This window comes from Uranotaenia lowii, chromosome 2 (genome assembly GCF_029784155.1).
Source record: "Uranotaenia lowii strain MFRU-FL chromosome 2, ASM2978415v1, whole genome shotgun sequence".
NCBI lineage: Eukaryota > Metazoa > Arthropoda > Insecta > Diptera > Culicidae > Uranotaenia > Uranotaenia lowii.
In genome coordinates, this window is record NC_073692.1 from 217,339,496 (window position 1) to 217,366,160 (window position 26,665).

Consider the following 26,665-nt stretch of genomic DNA (forward strand, 5'->3'; position numbering starts at 1 on the left):
ACCGTTTTTCGGAGTACTTTGACTTCGGCGTTCCCAGAAATGTTTTCCGTAGAAAAATATTGGACAAGTCAAGATTTACTTAGATGTTCTTAGATTTTATGTCAATTTATATATGTAACCTATAATTAAGTTATCATTAGGATCTAAATTTGATCCGTTGATTTTTATACAATAAACAATAAACAATCAGTTCTGAGCTATCTATGTAGGCTATCAGATGATTTTTTATTTTTCGTTTTGCCTAGAAGGACAAAATCATGACTACACAGCAAAAAAAGTGTTGCGATATTACATCAAAAACGTGCACATAACTCGAGTCGCTAAAGGTATCTAATATTACATTGTTTTGATGTACCAAGTAACTGCACGTTTTGGATGTAGAAAAATACACTGAATATATGTAACGCAGTAGACATGATCAAGCACAGAGATAAAATACATCTCGTGATAAAATCACTAACCATCATCATTTTTAAAATTTGAATAATTTCTGATATGTTAAAATAATTCGACAATTCAAATTGAAGATTCATAATTTAGGCCTCTACTTATGTATGTATGTAGGATGGGTTCAGAAAATTTTATCAGAGTAAATCAAACCATTAAAAACTAAAGAGATAATTTTATTCCATGAATAATATGACAAACTAACAAATGAAGGATGGAAGCATTAAAATGGATTCAATCACTTGTGCGTCGGTGGACCTTTGGTAATCCTGTTGAAATCATATCCTTACTTTAAAAGGAAACTGGAAAGGGGGCATTCGACCTTCAGCCAGACATTTACACGCGAAAAAAACACTGATTGGCAAGGTTCCGTATCCGTTTTATCTGTCCCTTTGAAGGCAATTTGTCATACACTTTCGCGTTTCCAAACGTTAACAATCCATTTCTGTAAACATTGAATGAAAAAGTTTACAGGGAGTATAAAAAATTGTACGCAGAATACTCACCTCAAATACAACTGTTTTTATTTTCTTTTCACCGGAACTCTTTTGTATCACTGATTAACGATGGCCAAAACTCCTAAAAGAGCGAATTTATGTTAAGAAATTATTACCAATAGTTTTGCTTAGATGTATTATCAAAATTGATATGACTTACCAACAGAACAAATCTTCCTGAGCTCCACAATCCGTTTCGAACTTTCCGACACGAAAACTATTGAAAATGTCAATTGGAATAAACACTGACTACTTGATGTAATACTACATAGCAAGTTGGAATATTACACAACATGACGCGTTCGGATTGTGTACATCATTCAGATGTAATATTTCAACCGAAATCAATAAAAATACATAGGTTTGCTAACATCATCATAAATTACATCGTCCAACGTTACAATTTTTTTTGCTGTGTAGGTAACCGCAATGAACTGTCCAGCATGTGCTACAGCTTTTTTGAACATGTGGTCCTGGTATTTATTCAGATTTTTCCTTTTGAAACATTAATGATCGTCTATCAATAACGAGCATTATCAACAATGATGCGTGGATAGACGTTCGGGAATGATTGAGGGAGCGACGTTCAAAATGTATCACCAAGTATGTCGATCACCGTCGATTAGCCACGTGACGAATAGCAACGGTAGCCTCCGGTGGGGCATGGTATATCTTCTTGTATCAAGTTAGTGTTGATTTTCGACATATATTCAATGGGTACTTTTACCACGTGCGTATCACAGCACTCGGAGGTAGCATCATTCTAGCTAGAAACCATTCCTGATTGCTTTTCTTGAGCGATTTCCCGACCACTGGGTTAAAGTCACTAACTGTTAATTGAATTAATGGATGAATCGGTGCTCAAAAGTTTCTCCCGCAATATATTTTGGAAGAGTTAATATCGAAATTTATTGTAATGGTACGATTTTTTCTCTGTTCTTAAAATATTTATTTTCAAGAGCGATTATAGGCGCTATATTCAAGGTCAATGACCAAAGATGATGGCACACAAAAATCCGAAACATTTGGTTTGATTAAACGTTTAATACAGATATGATACAAAATTGCTTAAAATATTGAACAGTATTTATAAGCGATCGATTTTCTTGTTTACCAAACGGAAATTCAAAACAAGAAATTGATTGACCGCCGAAACAACGCTCTTGTACGAATTTCTGTCTTGTTCGGATGCATAATAAAGAAATAGAGGATAGCCTTCAAGTCTTCTAAGCCAGAGGTCATGAGATCGAGTCTCGGTCACGGCATACATAGTACTCTTTCTGTGGGTTGGTGGTGTTAGCATTATCTTACTAGCCAATTATATCCTTGAAAGATGTACGCTTTAGTCTTTAAGTAGAATTTAGATCTCTTCAAAGAAACATGAAGTTTCACTGAGATCCTATATGTGTGTGTTCGTTTAAAAAAAAAATATATATTTCTTAACGATATAAAAGTTAAAATGACTTCTATTTCTGTTGTTTGATTAAAAATTTTAATCCAGGAATCGATTATTTGTTTTGTAAATCACCAGTAAATGAATTTTCGTCTGGATCTCATACATAATTAAGCAATTATTCCAAAATCATCGAACAGTTTATATGGACGACCCAACAACGCACAGTGGGGATTTTTGATCAAAAAAAGGTACCTATTACTGTAAACTATCATTACTTATGCAAAAAAACACGAAGAATCGAATGGTCTACACACCGCTTTTTGAAAAAAATGACTCTGAATCCCTCATTTTGTCCGATTTCCCCTATATTTAAGGGTATTAAGATATAATTCCGATTGTAACAATCTACCTTGCTACAAAACATTCAAACAAATCGTACATATTTATGTAAAAATGTCGGTTGAATCGATTGGTATATACTTCAATTTTTGTTTTTACTATGACAAGTGGCTCATTTTGCCTCTTTTCCCCTAAACATAAGAAATTTTTCAAAGAAATGCAGTCAAACAAAGTGTAATCCAACAATTTTTCTCCATGAATGATCATTTTTGGTAGATTTATTCATCCTATAGCAAATCGTGTCGTGATTAAGTGTAAAATTTGTTGCTGAATCGAGTGGTGTACACTAGACCACTGCAAAAAATGACTTTTTGCTCCCATATGTTTTTTCGATGCTTTTTTCGATGCGATGAGATGATTTGGTTGATTCCTGAGTTAGCGCAACGCGTTTCAATTTTGTATGGAAATTTGTATGGAAAAAGAAATTTTTGCACATTAAATCATCCAGAAAATTCAAAAAAGCTTGAAATGAAATCGGTCTTTAATTTTTGGTTTTGACTATTCTTAAGCTTCATTTTCTGCTTACATGACAAACAGCTAAGAATTTCATGAAAAAAGTTTCAATAATTTCAAAATAAAAAATCTGAATCCATTGAAAAGTATTCAAAAATGGCAGACTTTACTTGCTACAGCTGTTAATAATTGCATGAAAGGTTTTTGCAAAGGCAATAAAAATTAATAAATTCTCTGGCAATGCAAAACAGTTTTTTGACATTTTTTATTTCCATCCTACTGTGTTACACAGCTTTCAAACAAGCAGTCAAAAACGATAAAATTAAATAAATGAATTTTGAAAAAAAAAATGTTATATAGCATTGAATATCTTTTTTGGGGTACAATTTAAGTTGGTGATTTGTTCACATAAAATGTAATGCAAGAATCAAGGAACATTTTTCATCCAAAGTTATATTTTTTGGTACTTTCAGAACATCTCTGACGATTTTGGAATGAAAAATTTTGTTTTCCCATACAAATATCCATACAAAATTAAAACTCGTTGAGCTTATTCAGGACTGGATGGATCGCTTCCAAAATTTTTATTGCTATTTCTGGCAGCAAAACCAACCAAAAAATGTTATGGGAGGTGTAAAAATTTAAGAATTTGAAATTTTCATACAAAGTTTGCAGCGGTCTAGTGTACACCGCTTAGTGTTCAGCTTACGGGAAAAGCCGCGATCACCCCGATTTCCCCTAAAATCGAGCGTTATGTTGAAAGAAAATCATTAAAACAAATGACAATGCATCAGAAAATGCACAAAAATGATTGAAACAGGTGTAAAATTTATTGTTGAATCAAACGATGTTCACCGCTTAGCGTTAAGTTTACGAGAAGAGCCTCAATAACCCCAACTTACCCTAAAATAATGCGATATGTACCAAAAAATCGTAGTAACAAACGAGAAAGCACAAGAAAATGCACAAAAAATATTGAATCAGATTTTATACATATTGCTTAATTGAATGATCGACACCGCTTAGTATTAGCGTTACGAGGAAGGTCTCATTTCCTTCGATTTCCCCTAAATTCATTCATAGGTTCATCTAATATAATTTAAAATATCCAAATGAGAAAGCACCAACACCTGTTCAATCTAATGAAAGGCATCGTTTAGAACTCAGATAATGAGAGCAATCCCAATCGCCCCAGTTTCCCCTAGAATCATGCCATATACTTAGAAAAAACTTTATAACAATTGAGAATGCGTTAAAAATCGCACAAAACTGATTGAATCATGCATCAAACTGATTGTTGAAAAGAACCTTCTAAACTTCCTGATATATTATATGATGAGTCCTGTTCAGCGCTCAGTTTATATGAAGAGTCTCAATCGACCCCACTTCCCCTAAATTCATGAAATATAAAAAAAAGTTCTTGTAATAAAAGAGACTGTTATAAATGTTACTGTTGTATCTACGAGAAGGGCCTCATCATGTTTAAACCAAAATCAATTATCAATTCAACAAAATTCCATTAAAATTTAGGGGAAAAGGGGGCTCCAGGCTTTTTTTTTGCCAACTAAACGTTTAGCTGTGTGTATCATTCTGTTCAACAATTAGTTTTTTTTTACATAGTTCAGTTGTTTCTGTGCACTTTCTGATGCATTATCGAATGTTACAAGAATTTGTTTTTATATAATGCAAATATTTAGGGGGAACTGAGTTAATTAGGACTTAATTCATCAACAGAAATTAAGTGGCGTCCATTATTTTATTAAACAGTTAGGTTTACACATGTTTTGATGTTTTTGTACCTTTTCTGATGCTTTCTCAATTGTTACTACGATTTATTGGTTCATATTGTATGAGTTTATGAATGAATTTAGGGAAAATTGGGGAAAATGAGACTTTCATCGTCAACTCAGTGCTAAGCGGTGTTCTCCATTTGATTCAGCAATGATTTTTCCACCTGATTTAATGTTTTTTCATCTGTTCAATTGCATTTTCGTTTGTTACAATGTTTTATTCGAAGAAATTGCATGAATTTAGGGGAAATTGGGGAAATGCAAGAGATTGAGGCTCTTCTCGTCAACTTCACGCTAAGCGGTATACATCACTTGATTCAACAGTACGTTTTACAACCGATTCAATTTTTTTGCATCTGTTGAATTAAATTCTCGTTTGTAACAATGCATTTTTCAAAAAATTTGTTGAATTTAGGGGAAATCGGGATTATTGAGGCTCTTCTCGTTAACTTTATGCTAAGCGGTGCACACCATTCGATTCACCAATGAATTTTACACCTGTTTCAATGATTTTTGTGCATTTTCTGATGCATTGTCATTTGTCATGATGATGTTTTTCAACATATCGCTCGATTTTAGGGGAAATCGGGGTGATTGCGGCTTTTCCCGTAAGCTGAGCACTATGCGGTGTACACCACTCGGTTCGGCGATAAATTTTACACTTTATGACTTGTTTTTTGTATTTGGTATGTGAGTTGCTCGATTGTTACAGTGAAATTTATGCAAAAATATAAAAAAGATAGGGGAAGTTGGGGATATTTAGCCGTTTCTATTCACTCCAGCGACAAAACAGTGACACGATTAGCTAGAGGATGAATAAATCTACCAGAAATGATCATTCACGATGAAAAATTGTTGGATTACACATTTTTTGACTGCATTTCTTTAAAAAATTTCTTATATTTAGGGGAAAAGAGGCAAAATGAGCCATTTTTCTTAGTCTAAACAAAAATTGAAGTATACCAATCGATCCAGCCGACATTTTTACATAAATATGTACGGTTTGTTTGACTTTTTTGTAGCAGTGTAGATTGCTACAATCGGAATTATAACTTTACACCCAAAAAATAGGGGAAATCGGGAAAAATTAGAGGTTTAGAGACATTTTATCAAATAGCGGTGTAGCGGATTAGCGGATTGGTTGTTTTTTCAAGCGAGACATTCTTGCCTGAATTAGGTACCTTTTTTGGCCCGAAAATCCCCACTGTGCAGCGGTCTAATGTTACAAACATCGCAATGGGGGAAAAAGTGTATAAACCACGAAGAAATTCAATATCTTCCCTCCTACATAAAACGAATCTATGAAAAAGTGCTTTCTTTTAATGAAAATGTCCAGAGATTCGATTGGACGTAGTTTCAGACGCCGTGGCAAGAGAGGTCTATTTTTGTTCAAAATTTGTAAGTCAAAATTATTATTTTTCTCTGGATTGTTTATAAAATGTAGTGGAATTAGGGGTTGAAAAGGCACTATAATTACGTTCGTAAGCTTGTGCCGCGCACAGTGGGCCAGGAACCACACTTTTGCGGTCAAAATTGACTTCAGGCCAGAGGGTTCGTTGTAGCTCATCGGTGTCTTCGACAAAACTACTCGACTATATTCGCGCTATCCATTGATGGATTTCAATTAGTTCTATGTTTCTCCGCAAGGTGAAACATACAGCTTAACAATGTTCTACAAAGTTGATGTGAAAGGTATAATAAACAACTTTGTAGAAGAAACCACCACGCGCTTCGAAAAATTAAGTTATAGCAGTTTTTACCCTCAATCCCCCTACATCTACCCGGAAAAAAAACACATGAGATAAGTCTCATTTGGTTCAAAATTTTCAAGTCCGAACATGCGTTTTCTGAACTATTTAAAAAAAATTGTAAGGGAATTGAGGGTAAAACAGCCATAATTCCTATTTTCAATACATGTGGTAGCTCAAAAAGCCATCGTAGCATTCCTCGGAAAAAATCACATAAGGTACGTCCCATTTTGTTCAAAATTTTCAAGTCCAAACATGCTTTTTTTCTAAAATAATTGAAAAATGTAGGGAAGTTAAGGGTAAAACAGCCTTCATTGGATTCCTCGAAAAAAAAAAAATCACACAATATTCTTCCCATTTGGTTTAAAAATTTCAAGTCCGAACATGCGTTTTTCGGAAATAATTGAAAAATATAGGGGAATTGAGGGTAAAACAGCCATAACTCCAGCGTGCAGAGGCTCAAAAAGCCTTCATTGGGTTCCTCGTAAACAATCGCACAGGATAGGTCTATTTTGTTCAAAATTTTCAAGTCAAAACTAATTTTTTTCTAGATTGATTACAAAAGATAGGGGAATTAGGGGTTAAAAAGGCACTATAACTCCGTTCGTAAGCTCATGCGACCTCTGAAATTACGTCCAATCGATTCTCCGGACATTTTCACTTAAGGAAAGAACTTTTTCATAGATTTGTTTTGCGTAGGGAAGATAACTATTGAATTTCTTTGCGGTTTATACATTTTTCCCCCATATTGTGCATCGGCTCGGCACCCTAGACAGCTCATTGATTATCTCTCACCCAACGATTCATCCATCCAGTGGGAGGGAAACTTAACAAGCGTGCCGGGAGAGCGAAATCAGCGCTTGCTACCATGCTGATAAACCGGAACTAGTCTGCTGGTGCAGTCAACTAGCGCGTGCGAGTCATCAACCATCGCACCTATACCAGCTACCAGCAGCAGCACCAGCAACATAATATCATAACAACAACATAACTCGCGCGGGTGGAGGTGCGCATGAATGATTCAGGCAGGAGAGCCGGCAGCAGCAGCAGCTAAAGATATACACCGAGGCAAGGGTGCTTTTCCTCTTTAGCAGCGGCGACGACAACGACGTTTTCGTTCCATCGTAAGCCGTCGTCATCAGCTTGATAGGTGCCGATATAAGGCACCGAGGACTTACAACGAACGATACGGTATGGCCGGATGATTCCCGCAGTGTATGTAGAAGGAGACCCAGTCAGTCAGTTCATTCTTGACTTCCGAACGGTTTGGGTGCGTTTTTCCGGAACGCCTGGCACGCTTTGGGACCGATACGGACAACATATAGCCGAACGAAGAGAGCAGTGCCAGTGCCGGTTATAGGGCAAGTGTGTGCAGCAGTAGGTACATTTAGTAGTGCATCCATCGACCAATCCTAGCGGCTCTTGAAAGGTTCGGTTTTTGCTCTTTGATCCTCCGGTTTGTTTTATGTGGTGTTGATGTTGAAGTCACTTGTTTATAACCGGTGGATTAACATAGTTGGCGTGATGATTTTCAAACTGCGATATCGTTTTTCGGTTGAAATGTGTGCAGCATTGTAGTTCTTCTGCTTAAAAGATAGCACCGCACGTTGGAGTAGGAATTTACAACAAAAACTTTTCCCGGTACAAAAAAAAACATCAGGAAAAGTTACAAAAAAGTCCATCACGATAGTTTTTTTTACTCTTAAGTGGACGGGAAGTCAGAGAATCTCACACGACGAATCACCCGAAGAGAAGACAGAAAACTGGTTACCGATCCTGCCGTCGATTCCAGACCAGACCCGGTGATAATCGCTTAATTCGATGATCTTTCGTCGGTCGAAAGAAAAACACATGCGAATGGCAAGCAAAAGGAGAGCATAGTGTTTTTTTTGCTGAAGCAGATTAAATCGCAATATAAGCTTGAAAGGGCTCACACAAAACAACAATGTAGAGAAGACACAGGCAGATTGAAAAAAGCTGAAGTGAGTGGGGGGCAAAAGTGTTGAAAAGAATAACGCCAAATGAGTGAGTGAAAAAGATCGGCAATCAACAGCTTAAGTGATGAAACAAGGCAGATGTGCTCTAAGTTACACTTATCAGAGTATCCAGAAGTCACAAGCAATCGATCAAATTCACTTTCTGCGTGTGAAGAGCCTCGCAGAAAACGCTAGAGAAAGTGTTTAAAAAAAACGCATCAAGTGCATATATGTATGAATGAAACTGAAACTAATTGAACGTAAACTATTCCTGCATGAATCGTTAATGGCGCTACAGCGATCTTGCTCATTGCTCAGTCAGATTACAAGGGTGATGGGGTTGCAAAATTGTAGGACAGACCGCTGGCATTTTTTTTTTCTCTCGTGTGTTCGTCTGGATCTGAGATCGATCAGGCAGGCAGGCAGGCAGGACAGTATCAGCCCGTGGGAGTGAATGGAGCGTGTGCGACCACACGGTTTTTGCTGAATAAATAAATCAACTCTCTTACATGTAGAAGAGGCGAATATCGCTGAACAACACGTGAATAGCGGCTTGGAGATTTAATGTAGTTTACGTTCTGTGATATTAGGTGACCTGTAACACTTGAGTTGAGGTTTCATCATTTTGATTGAGTTGGTGTTGTTTATACAGTTTTGTGTCCATTCTAAAGTGTAAACTATTGATTAAAGTGTGCGGAAATATGCCCTAACAGTCAAAGATACTTAGCCGGATCAATAGCAAATAAGCGGGTTATGAGATACTTAAATAGGGCAAAAATCGCATCAGGAGAGACCAATTACACTCATAAAATCGTAGAATGTAACCTCAGTAAATCAATGGTGTTCTCAGATTTTTGTCTATCACGATAGTTTTTTTCAGTTATAGGGCTAGAGTATATTGCAACCTCCAAAGAAAAATAGAACTTTAAGATGTTTTTATAAACATGTGAAAAAGAAATGACTTTTAAGACGATGATCTAACAAATATTTAAAATATCTGAACATGCTTTTTAAGTATAGGATAGAGTACAGTAAGAGGTGTTCAACCCTTACGTAAAAATGACGTGATGAAAAATATGAGAACTTCATCGAATTCCTGAGGTCGAAAAGACCAATTTTATTGATGTAGAAACTTGACTATAAAATACATTAATTTTTATACTAATGCATTGGTGATTTAATAGTCATCTAAAACAAGTTGGCTTGATAATTCTGCTTTACTTTCTAGTTTTTTAAACACTATAAAATTACATGGTTCACCTGAATGTAACCACTACTGTTTGTGTAGATTGTGAGTGAATCAAAATTAGTGAAGTGAACCAAGAAAACTCCTTTTGAAACGAGTTCTACAAAAAAATAATTTGTGTGCAAGTTGTAAGCGAAAAACAAATAAATTACGTGTTCGTGAATCCCGAATATAGTTTCCGAGGATACAATAAAGTAAATTTGGTTTGCAACAAAACTTCAACAGTTCTGTAATACAAGGCTGGTAAGTAGAATCAATTGTTTAGATTGTATATGAATTGAATTTGATTTGTGTCCATATCCATTCTGCAAGTTTCTTTTGCCAACCTTTTGGTGCAACTAATACTGCATGAAACGATAACATATACAAACCATACGTTTGGGAAAACCATCTCAAAATATAAAAAAAAATTGTTCGGCCTTATCTCAGGCATCTTATTGAATTTCTTCTTCATATGTATTTGGCTAAATGTGTATGTTATCTTTATGTAATTAAAGATACAATTTTGTTCATCTTTCAAAAAAAAAAAAAAAAAAAAAAATCAAAATAAAACCCGACTGTCTTCTGATGGAGTGGACTTAATTTAAAAATTCAAGTTGCACTTAAATCCTTCTTTCATACTTATCAAAACACATTTGCTGAATTTTGTGCAAAAAATAAGTAATGTATGGGAGATAAGGGCATACCGAGTATCCAAGGGAAAAAGAGCACCCCCTTTTTTTAATTTTTAATGTGAAACACTACTTTAGTTCGTAGAGTAGCCTCTTGACAAAAAAGAAATCTCCCCTTTGAGAAATATATTTAAAAAAAACATCTTTTTTTAAGTGACAAAAATATTACAATACCTGGCCATATCAGGAGCATTTGATCTAGAATTTTTCAGCATAACATTCGAGCAATTCTAAGCAGAATTCGGTGACAATTCGAAAAAAAACCTATAAGAAAGTGACTAAAACAACCAAAAATTTTCATTTTTTTTTATCGAAACACGTTAGCAGCGTTCCAATCTCATTTCAAACTCAAAAAAATAAATTGGATAAAACAGGCACAGAAAAGCTAAGCTTAATTTAAACCTTAGTTTCATTTATTTGTCCAAACCCGGGATGTCCGAATAAATCCGGGGAATCTGGAGTGCATACCCTACAATAAATAATACATCACTTTCTATTATTTATTTATTGAATGAAGAAAATATTTCAGGAGTTTCCAACGAATAAAGCATTATGTTCTGATAAGGAAGTATTTTCTCCTCATAAAAAAAATGTAACGGCATTTTCATAGATTTGTCAAAATTTAAAAATAATACAGAAATTATCAGTTTTTTTTTAAATTTGCAGAAATTTGAAAAAGTCAAGAAGAGAAGAAAAACATATAAAATCCTTTTTAATTGTTATTTCTCTCATGCTTTGTTGGGAATGCAATTAATAAAACCAGGCAATCTGGAATGCTCACTTTATAAGCATAGTAATGAGCTTGAATAATGCAAAATTAATGTTAGTTTTTACACCCATTTCAATTTTGAAAAAAAGAAGCTGTAGTTGATCAAATAGGACCGATCGGCAAAACTGATTTCAAATATTTAATTTTTATTCCAAGTTGAATCTAAAATATAAAAAACTTATTGAAACCATTTCAACTGATTGAGCCCAAATTTATGAAATAATTTTGATTCTAATGTACTTTATTTTAAATTATCCTCTACTGAAGGAAAAACCCTGAATTCAGCATACATATCATTCTTCATCATGTTATTATTATAAAAAAAACGCTCTCATAGTTGAATTGCGAATTTCATTGAGCGATTCTCTAAACATGAATATTTCTATACTTCAATCTCATCTTATTCCAGGTTTATGATTAGGTATGTGTCTTGAAAATTTAATTTCCATTCTTAATTATTGTTTTTGAGGGTAACTTTTGTCACATTAAGAAGAACTTTTAACAAAAGCTTCTTTATTTTTCATAAAATTTGTTTTCAAATAAATAAATAATTTTTAATTTTAAGTTTTTATTCGTTTGAAATTGATCAAATCTTTCGCGATCTTTGCACATGATGGATTAACGATTATAAGATATCAGACATAATGGTTATTTGAAGGTATATAATATGACGAACTTTTTACAGTTTCTTTGTATGTTTAAGATAATATGTGCTCTCTGGGATATGAAAAAAAAAGATTCATAGGGGCCCCCCGTAAAAAATTGCCCCGGCCCCCTCTGGTTTAATCTGGACCTGGGTTTCAGTAAAAAATCTTAGGTTTATCCGTGTATCTTTCACTGCAGATAGTTTTACAATTTAATTATCGTTTATTCCAGATTTGTTTTTATATATTCAGGCTTGCTCATAAATCTTATAAAGAATTCGTGATACATAAGTCAGAGTTGATTCAAATTATTTGCAAAATCAAATTAAAAACTGATATTTCCTGTTGAGAATTTTTATATTTTGTGTTCAAAAATGTTTTTTTTTTTAAATTTCAAAATGGACAAAAATTGTTGTTTAATCCTTACAACTGATTTAAATATTGCTTCTGTGATTCAATAAAAACTTTAAAATTTGAGTTATTTTCTTCTACTTTCCTCTTGCTTTTTTGGCCTAGATTTTATTCCGATTTGTCTTTTTATTTTCATTTTTTTTTTTTTTTTCAAAAAAGCGTTTCTTTCAAGTTGAAATTTTCTGCAACAGCAAATGGAAAATCAAATTGAGCATGTAAAGGAGTGTGGTGTTTTCTATGGGTTTTTTTTTGTTTTATGCATGTAATGATAATTTTTTAAATTTTAGATTCTGATTGGGTGAACTCAAAGATCGCAGTTTTTCAAATTGGTCCGAAAATAGTAAATATTCAGAAGCCGCCAAGTTTTAAGTTTTTTCTCATTCAGTGCTTTCTGTTGCAAATAGCTACTCTCGGCACCATCCATTGGAGACCTTGATTTAAGCTTTTTCTGTAACAGTTGCTCCTCCAAGAAAAAATAAACAAGGAAAATGAAGATGAATCTGCATGTAAATGAGGAAATGTAAATCTTTATGAACATATTGGAAAAAAATTATTTTTTTGAATGTTTGACGCAAAAACTGTAATAAAGTATACTTGAAAATTTTTGACACAACTTCATTCACATTAAAGTTTCATAGAATCTCCGCATGGAACCAACAAGTCCGTAGAAAGTGCCACATGGAACCAAGTTCGTAAGTAGGTCTTTACCAAGAACGATAGCAGATATACTTTAACCGATATACACCACTTAACGAGAAACGGGAGACACGAATAGCGCTATCTGGCGACAGAAATGGAAGTATAACATGCAGGCTTGATTTTTTTGAGTAAAATATGATCCTAAGTTAGATAAAAGTGATAAAATATAAACCTCGTCTAAAGGCAGGATTGGCAAAAAACGACAACAAATTGATAAATATGTATTAATTTTTGTGTAAGTTTAAATATCTCAGTTGTTTGTGGTCATTTTTTAATTTTTCAAACCCTGTAGTCTAAAATATTTAGGTTTGGTCCAAAACTCATCCATGATTTTTTGCAGAATTTTAAAAGTATCGTTTACATAAATAAATATGAACTTTTAGGTTTGTATGGGAAAATTGAATATTTTGTACTGAAAATCAACAATATTTTTGTTTCTTCTGTGAAACCGAGACTGCTTATGGTATTTGAGCCAATTTATAAATTTTGTAAAGGATATTTTCCGCTGAACAACTTTGTTGAAGACCGCAACTTCGTACCTTATTATACAAAAAATGTATTAGCTGTTTAACAGGCGTATGTCTTTTCGCATTAATAAAACAATAAATTCAATTGACATCGCTGCTGGAGCCTCGCGAAGTGTTGCATGAAAAGTAGCAATCGCTAGGCACCCAGCAAGGATTTCAATTAAATTTATTATTTTTCGAATATGCCCCCATTTTCAAAAGATATATTGAACACCTAATAACTTTTTTGTCTAATAAGATACAAAGTTACGGTCTTGGACAAAGTTGTTCAGCGGAAAATTTCCTTTACAAAATTTATAAATTGGCACTAAAACCATTATCAGGCTCGATTCCACAGGAGAAACGAAAATGATGTTGATTTTTCAGTATACAATTCAGTATTCAATTTTCCCATACAAACTTTAAAGTTCAAATTTACTCATGAAAACGTTACTAAAAAATTCTGCAAAAAATCATGGATGAGTTTTGGACCAAACGAAGCTTTTAGACCAAAGGTTAGAGAAATTCAAAAATGACCCTAAATCGACTCGGTCTAATGAGACAATCCTTATATGTTTCATATTCATAATTAAGGAATAAATTGTTGAAATTTTTAAAAACTACAATTCTTCAGCCCCTGTATTCATGCAATTTTTTTAAAATTTTCCTCAACGTTCAAAGTTAAAAGTAAACTTCTGTGATTTTTTCAGCGAAAAAAATCTGGATTTTAGAGGGTGAGATTTGAGTTACTTGAATTTATGTAGGTACGCTACAATACTAGAGCCAAACCAAATCCACTTAGGTTTGGGAAGAAAAGATAAATCAATTGTTATCGCGATGGTGATGAGAAATTTCTTAATTTATAACTGAGTCAGCTGAAAGTGAGATGTGTTGCGTTTCAAAATTTGATCCTGAAGTTAAGCCAACTGGCCACAGAAAAATGATTAGTATTTTACACTGCACAACAAGTTTCGTCGAGATTTTAGTGTGCTTTTGGAATTTCAAAAACATTTGAAACAAAGGAGGAGTTTTCGGTTGGTAGGTACCTTCTTATTATCAACAATTTTTGTATTTTAGCATTGGTGTACAAACAAATAACAGATACAGTAGTTTTTCGATTTTATCACGGTCAAAAAAAAAATACCGTGAATATGGCGAAACCGTGAATTTGGCGAAACTAAAAATTAAAGTGGAAAAAAATATTTTTATTGTCTTTAATCAATAATCTATCATGTTTTCAGTAGTGAAAACGTTTTTTATCAATCAATTTTGATCATAAGATTATCAATTATCAAAGATTATTAAACATTATTCAGTTAAAATTATTTTTCTCTATCGCCATTTTAAGATTTTTTCGTGAAATTGAACCATGAATATTATAAATTTGAAAGTCTACGTACAATTAAAGTTAATTATTTAGTTTTTATGGAAATTTAACAGTCGTTATCTCTTATGTCGATTTTGAAAAAGAGTTCAAAGAAAAAATGCATCAAAAAATTTTCTTCTGCAAATTTTAAATTTCAGTATTTTAATCTTCACACCTTTGATTAACTAAAAAGTATATCTATTTTGAAAAACATTTTGAAATGCGCTAAACTTAGACTTTTTAAGTGTGTTTCTCGAAATTTGCTTTATGGGCAGATAATCCTTTGTTTTTCATATAAAGAAAAACAGAAATCTTAGTCTTGTTTACATATTTTAAGTCATAGCTAGCAGAATTTCATTTTGATTTTCCAGAATTATCCATTCAGACAATACTTAAAGCTGTACAATCAAATATATAAATAATCAAATTTAAACAAAGAATTCAGAGACACTTATCTCCTTTTAAAAACGCAAAAAATCACCCACATCTTTATATGATTCGCATAACCAAAAAAGTTTACTTTTTTAAAGCGGCTAACCAAGCACAAATAACAACACTTGCATTAGCGTGACGTTAAAATACTTATGTCGATTATTACAAATGTTTTTAAAATCCAAATGACGATTTTAAACACTATACAGCTAAAGTAAGCAGTTTAATGGCATTTTCATATTATTGAATACCTATTTATCATAACATAAACCATTAAAAAAAATCATGAACTAAGGCACTCTATGCTTTTGAACGAAAATTAAGGTCCTGAAAATGGTTTCTGAATGATTTCTAAAAAAGCGTGTTAAAATCGAAACTATGACCGTGAAAAAATCGAGCGTGAATTTGGCGAGTATTGATAAAATCGAACAGTGATAAAATCGGAAACTACTGTAGTTGTATATAGTGCTAAATACCCAACAAAGAAGTGTAAAAAGAGGCTGAGGTAAAGTTGAAGAAAAATAATTAACGAAAGAATTAATGTGAACAAACCTTGACTACGGGAGTAAAAATAAAATGGTTAACTAAATTATACGCATAAACCAATTGTTTTCGAAACTGTAGCAAAATTCGAAATAATATCTTATGTAGTTTAAGGGTGTTCCAAAATAAGTCCAGAGGGTGGTCCAAATTAGAAACATGGTGGTCTAAAATACCGACCAGTGTTACTATCGAATAAACGAGCTTTTAGGCTAAATCCTTGTTGCATTGCAACAAACGACGATATTTTTCGTTAGAAAAAGCCTTTATCTTCGTAATTTGTGGATAGAGCAGTAAAATATTGTAACACATACTTTTTTATTTAAAGAAATAGCATCGACACTGCTCAAAGCGATCCAAAATAGGTCCAATACCGTATGTATCTGTTGAAATTAAAAATAATCGACTCAAAAACATGAGGGACATTCAGATGGAAGAAATAGAAGGAAATTTAAAGCTCTTTTCCCTAAAAACTCAAACGAATAGTCAACCGAATATTCGTTTGATCAATTGGTGAAATGGTCAAAATTCGGTATTCGGCTGTTGGCCGAATACCATTATTCGGTACATCTCTGCTTAAATTACGATGACAGTTTTTGGTTATTTGCCTTGCTTCATAGAAAAATGTGATATATGTAAATGTAGTAACTAAAACTTTAAACTACACCGACGGGAGAATCGTAAATGATTTTATTGTTGAAATAAAACATTTCATTAGATAAACATTCTGAATTTTTCCGGTCCAACATACTCTTTGAAAACAAATTCATCTCATAGTTTCGTCGACTCAGACGAAGTCTGCTGAGAGTATCGAAATTCGTAAACAAAAATTCCCATGTAGACACTTTAATCGAATATAATTAGGAATGATGCTCTACCAGGCTATCGATATCTTCCCATACATGTGAATAGTAGTGCGGGTACCTTAAGTAATTGGAAAATATGCGCCAAAACATCCGCCGATAAATGTTTCATCTTTCGGGTTTGAGCAAGTGCTTGGAGGGGGTTCTTATTTTGTTGTAACGGTTGCAGAGTCGTGGTGTGTATGCTGAGGAATCGCTGCCGGTGAAGTCAAGCAGATAAAAGACATCGGTGCCGACAAATCGGAAAAGGAAAAATTAGGGGAATTACAAACGGATGGAGAAATGCCCGTCGAGACTGCTGAAATGAGCAAGCAGCATTTTCCCCCCCTCGTTGGAGGCGAACTGGACCAAGCTCCAATCTTCCATGAGGGTGGCGACGACGGCTCGAGACAAACAATCGGGCAAAGCGATTTTTTGCGACATCGATAGTTTCCCGGACTTTCGTATTACACGGCTCATTAAGCCGTTTATTTTATTTATTTTGTCAATTTCTCAACATACTGTTGGCGAGGACGTGAACAAATGTTCGACTCATGATTCCCGTTTCCGTTCCCATCGAAGGGAGTCAAAAACCACGCTCACATCTTGCTCCAAGTGGCCTCGCGGCTCTCTAGACAAAATTCTGCATTTATCAACGCGTCTCTAATTAGGTCCTGAGGTCAGAGATAAACAAGTGGCAGTTGGTTGTTGAAGTGCGTTGAAATTGCATCTTCTGCTGCTGGTGAAATGACGATGATGATGGGAAGAGTAGGTCGCGCATATCGATTCTCCTTCCCGGGAAGCTACTGAGGAGAAACTAACAAGTGTCATCGTTTTAGTGCATAATAGCACTCGTCTAGAATGCTAATTGAGCTGACTAGGCAAAAGCATTTTAAGTGGTGAAGACCCATTGAGATGAATAGCAAAGTGGCTGCTGCAGCTAAATTTGTGACAGCCGAGTGTTGCAAAATCTCTGTAGTCGGTATTCTGGAATGGAAACGGTTGGGTTTTATATTTCGAATCGAATTTTGTTTATTATTACCTATGCTATTTTTACGATTAAAACAAATTAAAACAACCCATTCCAAACACAGATCTTGATCAGGAAATGAAAAAGTTAACAAATGAAGAGTTAGTTTCCTTTAGAAATTTAGGATAATTCGAGATTTTTTAATGTGAATCGGATGAAGATTCAAAAGCTATCTGAAACTAGATACAAACCTTATCAATGTTCAAGTTCCCTGAAAAACCTCTAATGATCATTTTGAAGTTTAAAGATAAAAGATATTTTCGATTGTCTCAAACAGCGACCGCTCGCCGCCAGCGTGGTCAATGATGGGATGTGAAAGGCAAATATAAACTGTACTAGATCCGAGTGTCCAGGAAAGATAAACAAAACCTTAAAAGAAAAACACGGAATGCGCATTACGAATCGGGAATAAAGCCAGGTTTATTGTCAATGTAAATAATTGTCTATCGATGGAGTTGAAATGTTCCGCGATAGATATTCTCATTTGCTGTGACGGGCTAGAGACGAAAGGATTCAATACAAAGCGGCTGACTGATTAAAAAAAAGAACCGGAGATGGGCATTTGTGCCGCTGCAACCTACTTGCGTCTGAAAACACTTAAGTGATGTAAAAAAAATTTACTTTCATTATCACATGATTCATGTTTTGTTTTACTTTGTTTCTATTTATGAACAGTCTTTTTTTTTTTTTTTTTTTTTTTTTTTTTTTTTTTTTTATACAGGATCTCAATGAAACTTAATGTTTCCTCGAAGAGATTCCTTTCACTTAACTCTAAGCGTACATCTTTCGAGGATATGATGGCTAGCATCTTACAAATGCTAAAACCACCAATCCGCAGAAAGTGTACTATGTATGCCGTGACCGGGATTTGATCTCATGACCGTTGGCTTAGAAGACTGGAAGGCTATCCTCTACGCCAAGGGCTGCGGCTAAGTCTTGTGTTGCGGATCGACTGAATCTTATGTTTTTCCTAGGGGAATTCTGACTTGCAGTCTTTTTTAAAGCAAACACGGTTTTTTGTTTTTATAAACTCAATGTTTTAATCCTTTTTGGATCTTCTTCAAGGACCGAAAATGGTTTTTTTTATAAAGTATTTGCCGATTACAAATGTATGAAATTGACCTTAAAAGTTTCGTTTTCTTGTTGAAGTCGACTCGGCTGGTCGTTTGAAGCTGTATTTCAATATGTTTTTAAATGTTTCCGAATTGAATGGTGTTTTGTTATAACCAAAGTGTTAAACTTAGGGGAAAGGTAAATGGGCCTATCGGGTTAAATGCGCCTACGGTCGTTTGACGAAATGGCTGACAAAACAACATATCTAATCAATGCATTTTGAAGGTGATACGATTTGAACATAAGGCAAGAAAGAATTTTATGAATAAACCAACTCAAAAAAAATTTAAAAATTCATACAAGGTTTTGATACAATTCGATGTAATATTATGACTTTTAAAAATTATACGTAAAGAAGCTCAGAACAAAAAGTTGGTTGGTTTTTGTTTCTTATTCAAATGAACCTTAGAAGTAAAACAAATTTAAACATTAATGGTGGTTTCATAATGATTGGAAAGTGAAATAAGAGAGTGTTTGCCCCATCATGTTTGTAAAATGCCGCTATCCTGAAATAACAGGTTAAATAGAATAAATATATGATTTTTATCATCAAAACATCAAATTTAAGCTCTTATTTACGCTTTAACAGAGAATTGAAGATCTCAATACAGATTTGATAAAGTTTTTCTTATGCATAAACTGCCTCTATAATATGGCAACCCTAACTTTTGTTTTATTCTATAAAATAGTAAAATAAATAGACTTTTACAAAACTTCGGCTTTGTTGTATGAAAGTTATCATGTTCTAGCATTCCCAATGAAATTATACGGAAATATTGCCAAAAACACAGAAATTTTGCCTAAAACCAAAATAAGCACATCTAGCCCGCACGGTTTGAGGTTCGGTAATTTTGACAACATTTATAATAAAATCGATTTCTCAAAAACTACAACATAAAAATACTCCAATGTATAGAAAACAGATGTCTGCTCATGTGTATGTAGTTTTTGTACACATATTCGATGTAATATTTGATAAAATTAGTATTCGGCTTAATAGGCGCATATAGCCCGCTTCTCCCCTACTGTGAATATTTTTTCATGGATAAAATCCGTTTGTCTGGTATTTTTGGGATATTTTATTGTTCAGCATCGGAATATGCACAGTTTTCACTTCTCTTTTTGTTTTGTTGTTTTTAAATTTCAGTTTTTTTGTTTGTTTGGTGTAGCGTGGTGTTTTTTATTTTGTTTTTTTTTTTTTTTTGTGTTTTGGATCTTCGTTTATTGATTGTAGAGTTTTGAAAATGATAGAATATGGCGGGTGGATGTTTTCAGTATCTTTTTTAATGTTTATGGCGTGTTGTATTGTTTTAATATGGTAACTTTCCAGCATTCGAAGTTTTTCTTGGTTGGTTCCTTGGTTCCCTGTCGAAGGTCTGAACTTCATCAATGTCGAACGGTGGTTCATAGCTATCTCTTAGTCCAAAAGTGCAATTTGTTGTCGAAGTTTTGGTATTGGGTAATCCGTTTTTATGTATCCTAGGTCCCACAAGCGTTTTAGGAGAAAAAATGCTATCGTTGCATCGGTGCTAGTCCACTATCAGACTATCGACCGTAACGTTTCGCAACCAAATGCCGGTTGTAACGAACGCGATCATAACAAACTGAGAAGGTTTACACATCGATAAATCCGTTTCTGAGCTAAAGGGAGCTTAGGGGTCATTCAAATATTACGTAACGCAATTTGTAAGGCAAACATCCATCGGTATTGAATTCAAACATAGATTTGGAGTTTGATGTAAAACATAAGGAATGAAATGAAAACAACACTCATTTTATAATACCAGAAGTTAACAGTACCAAATTTGTGATAAAAATGGAAAATGTTCATCTATATATATAAAAACGAATGTTTGTCTGTCTGTCTGTTCCCTATAGACTCGGAAACTACTGAACCGATCATCGTCAAAATTGGCATCTGAGGGTTTTTGGGGCCAGAGATGGTTTCTATAATAGTTACAACCCCATCCGACTTAAGGGAGGGGGGGCTCCCATACAAAGTTTGTAGTTTTTCGAACCCAATTAAAGTCATGACATCCATTTTCTCGAGATTTTTTTTCCTTTGGGCGGTTTGTTTTTCGTCTCCTTGGTCGAGGCGTCGCGCGCCAACGTCGCGAGAGGATAGTAACCATGGCATAGCATACTGATCAGTGGGAATATTTTGGCGCGTATTTCTCAACCAAGCATATTTTCAATGCAAGGGGTGGCGATATGAAGCCTTGATGTGATTTTTTTTTCTACTTGATTCCTAGCTCATTTGTTCAGCACATGGTTATGAATGACGCCTAGATGTGATCGAGATTGACATTTTGCCGATCGAATAAAACATAAACATTATTTTTGCCAGAATCTGAAATTGAAAAGTCATGGCATCCATTTTTAGAGGTTTTTTTTTTCTTGAGGGGTTTGTTTTTCGTCTCTATGGTCAAGCAAACGTCGTCGCAAGTGGATAGTAACCAAAGCTGGACAAATTTAACAATTAGGCGCCTGTTTCCCAACCAAGTACCTACATTTCTTATGCACGTGGGGGCGATATGCAACCTAGATGTGTTTTTTCTTGCTCAATTGTACACAGGACATGGAAATAAATGACGCCTAGATGTGACACGAGCTGGTAAAAATACTTCCATATTTGTTGTCCATATAGCATTTGTTGTCTAAAAAATATAAATTTAGTTCTGATGCTACTGAAATAATGGTATAACACTATGCGGACAATTGAAAAAAAAAATACTTAGAGTAAAAAATTGATAACAGAAATATGAATAAGATGTTTTCTACAGAGGTAGATCGGAAACATTTTTGCGAACATTTAAAAATGTACTTAACTGAAAAAGAAGATAAAAAAATCCGATCCGACACATGAACTGATCAGGCCTTTTCTTTAAATTAGATAAGATAGGACTGACGTGTTCATAAGTGAAAGTTATCAGTGAAATAAAATGATTTTTATTGACCAAAAGTGAGGGAATTCGTTTTCCGAAAGAATTTTCATTCAAGGAACACTTGAGCATGTTCAAACGTTCAACTTTTCTCTGTTATAAAAAAATAAAAAATTATATTTTCTTCTAAAAAATAATACTTTGACCCAAATACACAACTGAAACGAATTTAGAAATGAAAATATGAGTTTTTTTTAAATAATTCTGATAAAAAAACATCATACTTTTTTCTTACATACCAATTCAAGTACGTACTTAACATGAAAAGTGTTTTTGTGTAACATGGCTACATAAAAGTGACTTTTGATCCGCTTCTATTTTGCAAAAAAAAAGAATTTAGAACTGATATTCAACTGGAAGCAAAATTTTTATGAACATTTTTTAGTATACTTTTAAAGTGTTCAAAACAATATTCCCACCTGTCAACTTACACGGTGGGGCAAGGGCAAACGTTGAACTTTTAAGAAATTCATCTTTAAAATTATTCCATATGTTGGAAATATGGATATGTTTCAAGCTATAATGTCTCATGTCTACGATTTTGGCATACGGCGAAAATTTTTTTAACATAATTTTGCCGCAAAAAGGATAGATTTTTAAACTGCTTCGAAGGGCGAGGATGGTGAAAAAAGCTGTTTGAAAATATTTATAAAAAATCCTTTTATCGTTTTTTTTTTTAAATTTCGATAGCTCATTTTTTAACTCCAAAAAATTCATCATCTAAAGCTAATCAGGGGCTGGAAGTGCTCATAATACAGAATTAAAGGAATAAACTCAAAAAACTGTCCCGATTCACTCAATTGATCGTTTTTCAAAATTCTATCTCCATAAAGTACAATTCGAATCTTTTTCTTTCAATTAGAAATATATTTACAGAATACAAATTTCAAATCTTGAAAAACAAGTTTAGAGATCAAGCTTCAGTAAATAATATATACCATCTTTGAATTGCAATTCGGAATTCCAGCTGCACCTCTCATTTCAAAGTTGTTGGTTCTTAACCACGGTTTGATTAAAAAAAATGCTTACAAAAATCTAAATTTGAATAAATTTTTACTAATTACATTTATTTTTGCTAGGTGTAGCAATGCACACCGGGTCAGCTAGTTAATTCATAAAAATTCAAATTTTCCAAAATTTGATTTGTATGCTAAGCCCTCATCCGTCCCTGTTTTTGATACCCGTTATATTCCCTGGAGTGTCAATTTGACATAGTACATCAACAAAAATCTTTTTCTGCAGTACAAAATGTTCCGAACATTTTATACAGTTGAACTCATTTGCTTCCTCATAATTTAACATCTAAAATAATAAATCCGAAAAATCATCCCTTTAAAAAACAACCGTAATTAACTCATGGTTTACTAAAAAAAAAATTTTGCTTTAGAATTCATGAAAGCTGAAGTTTAAAGCTATACGAAAAAAAAATTGATGACACACATCAAAAATCATTTCCTGTAAAATTACGCAAATGTCCTGTAACAAAAAGAAGCAGGAGATTTACCGTAATTTTACAGGTCAAAAACATGATTACGTGACATTTAATTTTTAGTGTACAACTTTTTTACAGGACTTTTGCTGTAATAATAAATGAATCAGCGTTAACTTTCAAGGAAAACAATTAAAAAATTACAGGTTTTGTTAATTACAGGTGATTTATTTTAAAGGTTGCAGTTTTCAGTGACACGTAATAGTCAAATTTTTTTCTTGCACGCTTTACTGTGAATTTCGTTCGTTCAGTTTTGCTTTTCCATCCCAAAACACCCATTATACTCAGAGAGCAAACAAACGAACAAACACCCGCGTTCTGCTGCGATTCTAAAAATTCTGGAATGCTTTTAAGTTTATGTATAATTTGCATATTTTGGGGACACATCACAGCCGTTTTTTTTTTCATTTCATAAGAATGTCAATTAAATTTGCATTCCATTGAATATAGTTTTGATTGGTCTAAACCGTGAAAATCCACTGAAAACTGAGTGCAAACTCAAAGAAGATTACAAAAAAAAAGAATTAGATTTAAGATTTAGATTAAGAAAAAAGTTTTTAAAAAATAACCGCGAAATAGCCAACTTTGGAAAATTGTAGTAGATTCTATTCTCTACAAACAGTTTTTACAAGAGGTGAAATGAAAACTCTTTTTTTTGATTACTTTGATTTTTGTTCGTCATTATTTTTGATGATCCATCGTTTTGTTTTAAGATGTTCCCTCGTATGAATTTCAGCTTTCATTTACTCGAAAGCAATATTTTTTTAGTAAACCATATGCGACTTATGGTAGTTTTAGTAAGAGATGTTTTTTCGGATTTTATTTTTTTATTTTAGAAGCTGAATTGCTAGGAAGCAAGTTAAAATGACTGTATAAAATGTTCGGAACGTTTTTTACTGACATAAAAATGTTTATATTGATGTATTTAAAAAAAATTATAAGAGGGGACACGATTCAGAACTATTTTACTTCAGGAGTGTCAAATTGACACTCAAGGTCTAATTAGGGCGAATTATTATGTGCTTTCAGGGAGCGTCCATAAAAAAACCAATGTCGAAAAATAAAAGATTCATGAATTAATTAGGGGGCTCCGAAGAAATTGTTTTGTTTTGATGCGCCTGAAAAAAGTTACAAGCCTTAAAACTTCCAATAGTGTCATATTGATAGTCGAAAGCGGATTAGGGTCAAATAAAACATTTTCACACCCCAGCCAACAATTTGTGATGTAGGTATATCAAAAGATATACGTACATCTATGCTGGTAATAATCATCGTATTTGATGTTAGAAAAAAGCATATACCTACCAAAATGGAGGCGATATACGTACATGATTTGATGATTTTCTGGTTTACGACTCCGACAATAAAATATACGATGTTGTTACGATTATTGATTTACTTTGGGACGTTATGTCGCATTGGTGGAATGTTGTACGTTACATTATACCATTCGATTCATACACATTTACGATGATGGGATAATTGACAGTTCCAACCACATTTTATGCGATGTCTGTTTTGCCCTTTTACGACTTGACGACGACGTGCCATTTTATGTCTGCTTAATATACGATGAAGTTTTGATTTACGATGTGCGCACATGTGTTCGGTAATATAAGTCTGATTCGATATACAAAAGATACGAAAGACGATGCTTAAGTGGTATTCTTTATGAATTTATTTGAAGTCATTTACGCTTTCGATACGAGAGTAGTTAATTTACGAATAAAAGGCGTTTTAAGAAATCTTACGTGATGGTTATGAGATTTCATTTGACATCGGTGGAACTAAATACGACTTCATCCAACATTTCGTAAATAAAGTCGTATTTCATTTCGTTTAAACATCTTTTACGACGAATATACGATATGATCGAATGTTAAGTGTACACGTTTACGATTCCGATTTGAGTTGAATCCATATTCGAGTTCGGCGATTATTTCTTTTACGATTTCATGTTGGCTGGGACGTTTCTCCTTGATAATAATAGCAAAAATGAATTGAAAAGTTTTTTTCGAGTTTTTATTTAGGGCTGCTATTATTTCGAACAGCAAAAAAACTGTTTTCTTTAAATCAATTACCAAACAAAGAGTTGTTTAGCTCTTGTTACCCTTCTTTTGAAAATGTGTGATTTTATTTTATAATTTTTTTTTGGTATCTCACTTGAGCGTTGATCGAATTTAACAGATTACCGAAAGCATGAAATTAAAGCTCAAAAATACATTCAACATAACATAATTTTTTAATTTAATCAGCTTATGAATACCAAAGTTATGAAAGATTTTGTCAAAAATTACTTTTTTCGGTTTTGTTAAATTGATAAAATAATTTAAAAAAAACAAGAACAGGGATGATGTGTAGTAAGTGTAACTTCTATCATGAATTATCAATTTAAAACAAATCCTTCTTATCACATCTGAACTGTTTCCAAAACCATTTCCTCTAGAGCACTTTTTTTTACTAAAATGCCTCATACCGAAGATATGACAATACTTCACTGGGAAATGTGAGTTAAATAACCATAATGATAAATCCGTCCGGTCGAAACCGACGGCAGATCTGAATATCTGAGGAAATTTCACAATAGTAATGTGTTATTTAGGGTCCGTCAACCGGCTTCGAATTTTAGGTATTTAGTTTTCAACTTTTCCCACTGTACATTGCCAAATTTACTGATAGTATGGGTTTTGAGTCAATAATTTGGCATCTTGAATAATGCGATTGAATGACATTGAATAATTCCTGTCATTAATCATCAGTATGACCATTCAGCTCTTTGAACCAGTTTTCAATGCATGAACTTGCTTTATAAAGATGATCTGAAATTACATTTAATTTTATTTACATTTACCCTTGAATGCTTTCTTAGATTCAATCAGCCGAAATGTGTGGAAAGATTAGAACCATAATTTTATTAAGTCGATACATTAAAAAAAATGGTTGAAAATTTACAATTCAGTAATTCTATTACTATAAAGAAAGAAATCCACTTTTAGAGAATTAGGTATCGCGAAACCCAATATCGAAAACATTCCTAATCCTCGACCGTAAACCTAGCAACATAAACGGATTCGCTGTGTAAACCGCAAAGAAAAGAAACTTCGTTTTTCACATCATTAACCGAATCGATTTCGGTGCTCAACACACAAAACGCTGCCGCCGTCGACGACGACGGCAAAGACGCCAAGTTATGAGCATATGCTCGAAAAGCCGGCATTTTTCCGTTGCGGTGCACATGGAGACGCATCAGCCCCTACTC

General features: G+C 33.6%; 1 protein-coding gene across 4 annotated transcripts in view; it reads left to right on the forward strand.

Annotated features, from left to right (window-relative positions):
* Nucleotides 1–7,985: 7,985 nt before the first annotated feature.
* The window catches only part of LOC129746733 (protein Wnt-1-like), a 91,748-nt gene continuing 73,068 nt past the window's right edge, over nucleotides 7,986–26,665 (forward strand). Inside the window, exons 1-2 of one of the 4 annotated variants that reach the window (XM_055740590.1) lie at nucleotides 7,986–8,186; nucleotides 9,935–10,195. The gene's annotated coding sequence lies outside the window, so the exon portion shown is untranslated. Of the gene's footprint in view, nucleotides 8,187–8,213; nucleotides 8,372–9,934; nucleotides 10,196–26,665 lie in introns of those variants that run through there. The other 3 variants (XM_055740589.1, XM_055740592.1, XM_055740591.1) reach the window with 3 other exon arrangements.